Genomic DNA, 8,302 nt, shown 5'->3' on the forward strand with positions numbered 1-8,302 from the left:
TATATATATATATATATATATAATCACCAGTGACGTGATCAGGTTAACAAGCCAACCTTTAGCCCTCTCTTGTGTAAGATGACCTGAACTTTGACCCGAAACCCTCCCTCCTCCCCCCTTACAGTCTCCGGGGTAAAGGTCAGAGCGTGTTACCCCAGGGTTGGAGCTGGGGGGGTGTACCCCTCCCCCGAGAGGTCAAACTCCTGACATTTCGTCAACAGTTGAAGTCATTTGTAAAGAAATTGGAGTGACTCTCTCTCTCTCTCTCTCTCTCTCTCTCTCTCTCTCTCTCTCTCTCTCTCTCTCTGTATTACAGTTAACTCACTGGCATGTGCTCCCATTGCTACTACCCATATCAGTCTTTTATCATTATTATTATGATTATTATTATTATTATCATTATTATTATTATTATTATTATTATTATTATTATTATTATTTTTATGGAATCAGTTGCAAGCAGAGAGAGAGAGAGAGAGAGAGAGACTGTGCATCACTACGAACTTGCATCAAATCACCATAACAGCAGTTGGCAACTTAAGGGTGGGCCGTTTTGATAACTGTTTCTTCCCCTTGACATCCAAGCTTTCGAATTCACTCCTTCGTACCTCCTCGTGTCTTTCCCAGTAACTATATGTCCTCACACGTTTTTCATTTCCTCCGAAATTCGTAATTACTTTCCCTTCTCTTCTCTCTTCATTTTTCCCCCTTTCACAGCCCTCTTTATACTCCTATTAAGCCCCAGCCTCGATGTGGACTTGGTTACGTGATTGGAGCCTCCAACGTAATGATAAACGAAATAAATAACAATAAACCCATTATCTAAACATAAAACACTCACAATAAACATCCCATTCTCAGGGCATGCATAACCTGTGGACCTCATCCCACGGTTCTGGCCAGAATCTAATGCACCAATGCCGCCACCGTCACTTGGTACCTAAGATCCCTCGTCCCCAAGTTGTAGGTCGGCACCACAAGCCAACATTTTTCCTAACCGTCTGTTTATTTCTGTCATTAAACCATTCAACATTATAACACAACATCTGCATATCATAACACATCCACAGCCTATACCAGCAGCCACACACTATACGTATCCGCTTTGTAACACCATATCCACAAACACCACCCACTGACTATAACACCCACACACAACATGCCTAAAAATATCTTTTACATTTAAACTGTCTCATTATGTTTTCAACCATAAAACAACCCTGGCAGTTAAACAAGGCCTACAACCCTTATGATAAACCGACCCAGCGGGTTATAACAACACAGACTATAACCCCATGCACTGAGCGCAGGATCATACCGTTATAATATAATAACCTTTAAAACCCTGCATGATCTATCTACTCTCTCAACAGCCACATATTCTATAAAATCTATCTATCTAACTCACTCTATGTTATCTACGTTATCTATATTATCTATATCTATCCCTGGGGGACAATTTAGCCGTAGCGTAAAGTGCTTGATCAATCAGGTTTAGCAGATACCGCTGGGTAGATTAGCAAGGATCGCTACGTAGCGCCTTCCTCCTCCTCCTCCATGGCCGCCCGTCATAACACGACCACAAATTACGACCTGTCGCACCGCCTGCGACCCCGCGCGGAGGCGGTGCACCAAGTCTACGCAACCTGCACTTCCCCCCTCGCAACCCACTTCCACCAACGGTCAAATACATTGCCCTAAAACCAGTCCAATGACTGAAATAAGAGCGGGAGGGTCAATGATCAAGCTAGGCTTGGGGTTACAAGGCGCTAGGTAAGCTGGAGCATAGCAGGAGGCTAGGCTAGGCTAAGCAAAGTGGGGGAAGGCAGGGGCAGGTCCGCAGCCTCCCCCCCAAACAACCACCTGCTCCCCCCAATGCAACTTTCATCCACACACACACCCATGTAACTCACCAGCACCAGCGTCCTCCCCCCCATTATATACTCACCTAAGATGAATTTATCCTCTTCAATTTACATCCTGCGCGCATGTCTGTCAGCGTCAGACCCCACCATTAGCCCCCACATATTGTCCTGGTTGAGCTGGGGGCAACGTCTCATCCCGCATTGGGTTTTTAAAAAAAAAAATAAACACTTTTTTCTTCTAAAAAAATAATCAAACCCCCTCTTGAAGACGGGGCGTCACAGGACACACACACACATGTAATGTAACACTTTGGCTGGGGGGGGCGGCACAGTAGCCCCACATACGAGGACGAATTGACGAGGGGGAGAGTCAGTGTCTGTCTGACAGACAGACAAACAGACAAAACACCTTGCTTGGGGGGGAGGGTAGAACTATGGTAGCAGGAGCAGGAGCCAGAGCAATGTACGCACGCACGTACGCACGCACTATTAAGATGAGCTGCTGTATCAGTTGTGGTCCTCACAACAACACCAGCACCACCACCAGCCTCCACCACACACACCACACACACACCACACGTTCGACGACGCGCCGCCGCCTCTAATTTTGGTGGGAGCTTCGCTTAGCAGACACACGGCCGCACATACTGGACAAATCCATTGCCATATTTGGCATAGCGGTCGTCTCACTTTACAAGCCGCAGCCTGACCCCCGTCCACGGCCGCACCTGCGGCATTCCCCCGCCTTTTCCCTCCAACGGCCGCCCCCCGGGGCTAAATGACCCCGGCCTGCCCCGGGGGAGGCGTTTGGCCAAGTTTTCAGAACATATGAGGCTAAGCCGCGTGTTTCCCGCCATTAGTAGACTCGCTCGGGGCTCCCGGGCGCGCGCGCCCGCCCCGGCCCTCAGCTAGCCGCTGAGCCTACCCTGAGCCATGTAGGGAACCCACCTCCCATAATCGTGTTTATATTCATTATGAAGAGGGGAGGAGTGCACACAGCACAGCCATAGCACACAGGGGCGAATATATTAGCCTTGTTATATGGCGAAAAGGCGTTGTCGCCTTGAACTGTTGTGTGGGGGGGAGGGAGGTGAAGGGGGGTGTATACAGGCGGGCCCAGCCTTGCCTCCTCAGTGCTTCAGTTGAACACGCTCACCCCCCCCCCCCACACACACACACACCCTAAACACGCACGCGCGTGAAAGTTAGGAGCTGGACACACACACACAAACGCTCGCCGCGCAAGAGCTCCTCATCTATAGCCACCCACGCACGTGCACACACACACACCTCCCCCTCCCCAACACTTAACGCCCCACCAGTGGCCGTGCATCCCCACCCCCTCAACCACCACCACAACTGACCAAAAGGCCTGCAAGGCTTACCAGATCGTTCAGTAGTTTGGCCTTTACGGCCTATCGAACTGCCATGGGGTCATTAAAGTCCGTAACCAACTGCCCCACCACGCCAATGACCTGTGAATTACTTAATTATTTCAACGTAATTCCAAAATGGCGTCAAACCGATGTGCACACGGGGCCTGTGGTCGTCACAGTTTGTTTACATTAAACAGGTGGCGTCTCGTGTGTGTGTGTGTGTGTGTGTAGTCCACCCTGACCTAATGCACCTGTTACAGGGTCCAGGTCCCCCCCCCACCGTTCTCTACGTACCAAATATTTACCATCACAGATTAGATTGGACGCACATATCCAAGATATTTCTTTAAATATCTTGAGTATCACTAATCATACAGAATATCACTATACAGAATATCGCTAAACATCTAGAATATTTTACATATCCAGAATATTACTTTAAATATCCAGAACATTACTTTACATACGAGATCAATATGGCATGCACTACTGGCTAACAAAGCAATGATAAAAATATGGCTATATTATTCCACGTAGTTGACCACTGGGGGAGCAATGTGACACAGTGGGGCACAAGCCGTTCCTCTCTCTGTCTTTTCCTTTGATCTACCATGCGTCTACCTGTTCCACAATGCATGGCTTCCCTTCCATCCTCACTGAGGTAACTAGCACTAACCTACCTAACTCCCCCAACCCAACCCCACTAGTCAAGAACCTCCCCCCCCCCCAAACACACACACCAAGTTATATAGAAATACACAACAAAAACGTTCAATTCTATTAGAAAAAGTTTCGTAATTACCTCAATATGATTTCACAATTAAGTTGATCGTATTCCACGAGTCATTAAAATCTTACACACACACACACACACATATATATATATATATATATATATATATATATATATATATATATATATATATATATAAACTGATGAGATGATTAAACCTTATCAAAACAAGTATAATCAAACTTCCATCAATGTTAGGCAACGAAGACTTACAGTCCCTTGAGCTAATCATGTAATACACCAATTACTGATAATTTACATCACATTATGTATTCTTATGAAGGATAAACAAAATATAATCCTTCATGCAAAACCAATCAATCATAAGATCTTACCTAATCAGGAAGTTTAATGTTTACACATTCAAAACTTGCGTAGCTAAAACACACTCAGGCCATTATTAATAAAGTAACTTCAGCCATATAAAAAGTAATGATCCCCTTCACAGCCATGACTAATGTAATTTTGGAAATAATTTCACTACGAGTTTCAAAAGTAATATTTCAATGTAATTAATTGGTCGTCTGCATGGCGGTCATGTTGATGTCTATAATTTCCGTTACTCGAGTTTCCTTTCAATTTTAGCCTAATTTCCTAATTACTTTCCTCCTGTCTTGCCTAAGCCAAAAATCTAAGGTAATTTTGGCATAAAACTGAAGTACAGCTAACAACTGATGGTCGTCATCTATACACAATATTAACATAAATCACGATAAACGAAGTTAAATAAAACACTAGTCAATCAAAAACATAAAATATGTTAAACGGAATATTCATCCCTCAAATATGGATATCTTTTCTAATCTATGCAAATAAATGAATAAATTTGCATAATATGAAATGAGGTGAGAAAAATGTCAACAAATGGTGGAAGATCTGGCGGGCTCCTACCTCCGTGCATGATTCCAACCTTCATGCACTCGTGTCAGACATCATGACAACACTTACATGTCCTATGATCATTTAAATACAAAAATGTTTAATGAATTAGATGGGCACTAACCTCATGATGGGGAATTGAAGCCATGACTCGTTCACCAATTAACCGCCTGGTCAAGCTGCCTCGTTGATCATGGAGGATTGTAACTTATCGAATTGCGGGAGATCAAGTATCCACCGAACTATTTGCGTTCCTCATGTCTTGTTCAAACAACAAAACTACTAAATTTTGTTTTGAATTAAGTGAGGTATAATTTTTCTTTATCAATGGGTATAGTTCCTTAAATAAATGAGGCTAAAAATGTGATTTTATCCGTAACAATACTGATATGCTTCCTCCATCACTGGGTCAACTTTTTTTTCATATTTTTTGGGGTACTACAATTATCTCATAGACATACAGATATTTCGCAAGTTCCATTAAATAGTAAAACTATAACACTCCAGATAATCCGACATAATGGCCAATAAGAATCATTAATGAAGAAATTATTAAGTACTTTGAGCGCCAAACTTGTAGGCATCAGCTCACCTTGCTACCTAATAATACAGAGTATTTTGAGTGTTGGAGAACTGGCCATTTCAATTTGACCTAATTAAACTATGCACTACAGATACACGTAATAACTGTACTCCTGTCATGATTATATAATTATTTCTCTGCCCCAAATGCTTATTTTCATACCAACATGGTCACATCACAGATTTACATAATTAGTATTCAATTCTTGTAATCAAAGGTAGTATCAGTCTATTTACGTGTCTAGGAAAATAATAAAAAAAAAAATTTAGGTTGTGAGTTAAGAAAAATGTTTTCCAAATAAATCAAAATGGTATTTGTTTATGGTCTCCACTTTAATTACAGTAATGGTAATTGATTCTCTGAATATGTCAGAATTCTAAAGCCATTCTCCATTAAGCTTGCTACCAGTGAGTGTAATTGGAATACAATGAAATAAGTGAAATGCTATACAAGAGCAACATCATTAATCACCCTGTACATACTTGTTTTTAATACTCAATTGTAAAAACTGGGTAGAGTGGAGGTACATGTTACTGCAAATGACATTATACCCGAGAGAATATTAATCATTCTTTGGAAGAACTTATGTATGAAAAATATTAATTATAGTCTACTTTCAGGGTAATTTATATTCAAATGATTTCGAAAATTTTAAATCTTGCCTGTCATTCCTGTTTTATCTTTTGAAATGCTCTTATAGTTAGTATGTTACTTTTCACTATAACTGAGACTATCCTTTTAAACCTTCACCCCTGAAGTATTCTATAAATCATATTAACCAAAAACTATACATTTCTTTGCAATTTCATCTCTAAGGTCATTATAGAATCAGCTTTAGCAATGTTCCAACCTTTGCTTTATTCATATATGATCACTGTTCAATGTTTGATAGGAACTATATTCCATGAGCAATTAACATTAATCCTTTACATGTTCTTTAACCATTTGTATACATATAATAACCTTTTATGAGGTTATAGCCATAAAATCATGTTTGAATGGTTTTCATCAATATAGGCTGGCTAAAGAATGACAGCTTAAGAGTCAAAATTTGGAAAAGCTCCCCTTCACCAATGTTACAAGGCTTCTGCCAGTCCCGGATATAGCTACTGACAGGAAGTGATAGTGATATATATGATAAATATTAAAAGGTCAATGCCACTTCTATACTTTTATGTATTACTGTTCAAATTAAAATTCATGACAGTTGTTGGAGTGATAGTCACGGTGATTCTCTCTCTCTTTACATTACAACAAAGCACAACTGCCACAATGGAGAGAGCCTTTTGGCATATTTTCATCATATGTAGATGTAACTCGTTCCTCATTGATATTCTCTTACCTAAAATGGTAAGCATTTGATACCTTGAGAAAACTGTGTTTAGCTTAAAGCAATGAAGATATTTCACCACGTGCTGAATAAATGTGCAGATACACTATACAAACTTTTCGAAATACTGTTTGAGATGTCACTGGAGAAGGACAAAGTGTCAAGGGCAAACACTATGCCTTAACCAGCACAGCAATACCTATGACTGTCCTATTTTCACTCTAAAATACAGGTTACCCAGCACCTGTCACTATCAGCTCCCAGCACAGGAAAGCAGACTACATAATCCTTTTGCTAGGGTGGACAAAGTTCTACTTTCTGTGTACTGACTCCCCCACTCTGTCTGAGGATGTTTATCAATAAATGAAAGTACTCACCGTTCTTGTTTTCTCTTTCCAGTGATGATTGTGCATTGTCTATGAGTGTGCTTTTGCTAAATGGCAAGACTTTATATCATGCCAATAAAGGTTATCAAGCACGTGTTACTTTCGGCTCCCAGCACAAGTGAGCACACTATGTAATTCTTTTTGCTAGCATGGACAAACTTATAAATTCTGTCTAATGACATAGCTAGGATGGACGACGTTTTATATTCTGTCTACTGACATCGTCTATCAATGTGATTTTGCTAAATGGCAAGATTTTATATAGGACCAAGTTTTACTCTGTCTAAAGATATTCACTTTCAATGTAATTTTGCTAAATGGCAAGATTTTACATTATATCAATAACTAACTGGGAGCACGTACTTTTAACAGCGGCTGGGACAAAATGCTTGCATAAAATTTTCCTTGTACGACTCAGTCCCTTAAGTATTGAAGTGGGGTAAAAAACATGCTGCCTGGTTCCACAGAGTGGCTCCATATCCTTACTTTACATCTTTGACTTTCAAAAACCTTCTTAAAGGCACCCAAAACACCCTTTCACAAAAATTACATTCTAACTCCATAAACGGGCCTGTAAAACAAATATGGCAAAAGAGAAAATTTGAAAAAAATGAAAAAAAAGCTACAATAATATACAAAATGTCTATCTTATTAACACTTAAGTTTTGTACGTACCTTAAAATTGAAGTATATCAGCATGCATCATCTGTCAGTGTTAATCTGGTAGTAGGGGAGATAATTGTGTTTTCTTTTTTTATGTAAGCCCCTCCCCAGGTTATTCGTGTGAATACGTCCCTAACTAAAATTTTATCCAATTTCACTTATGTTTAAACTTGCATGTTTCAAATTTCCTCTATAACTCCTGAAGCCGAGTTGTTCCTCACCAAACTAATGCTCAAGCATGCCACCACCCTCTAAATCACTACTCCCCCCACACAACATGCACGAGTGAGTGGAACTGTTGGTAAGCAGGTATTATTGAATTATGACAGGTGTGCCAAAAGAAGAGTTTTGGATGTAATTATGGTGAAGGGCAGGTGGTTTGATCACTTCAACATGTAGAAGAGGGTGAAAGTTTGGATAAGCTTTA

The 8,302-nt window shown here is 40.8% G+C and overlaps 1 protein-coding gene across 1 annotated transcript in view; it reads right to left on the bottom strand.

Annotated features, from left to right (window-relative positions):
* Positions 1-2,686, bottom strand: part of LOC139761153 (uncharacterized) — an 85,026-nt gene extending 82,340 nt beyond the window's left edge. The window contains 1 exon segment of the mRNA XM_071685115.1: positions 1,949-2,686. The gene's annotated coding sequence lies outside the window, so the exon portion shown is untranslated.
* Positions 2,687-8,302: the final 5,616 nt, after the last annotated feature.

The sequence above is a fragment of the Panulirus ornatus genome, chromosome 39, assembly GCF_036320965.1.
Source record: "Panulirus ornatus isolate Po-2019 chromosome 39, ASM3632096v1, whole genome shotgun sequence".
Lineage (NCBI taxonomy): Eukaryota > Metazoa > Arthropoda > Malacostraca > Decapoda > Palinuridae > Panulirus > Panulirus ornatus.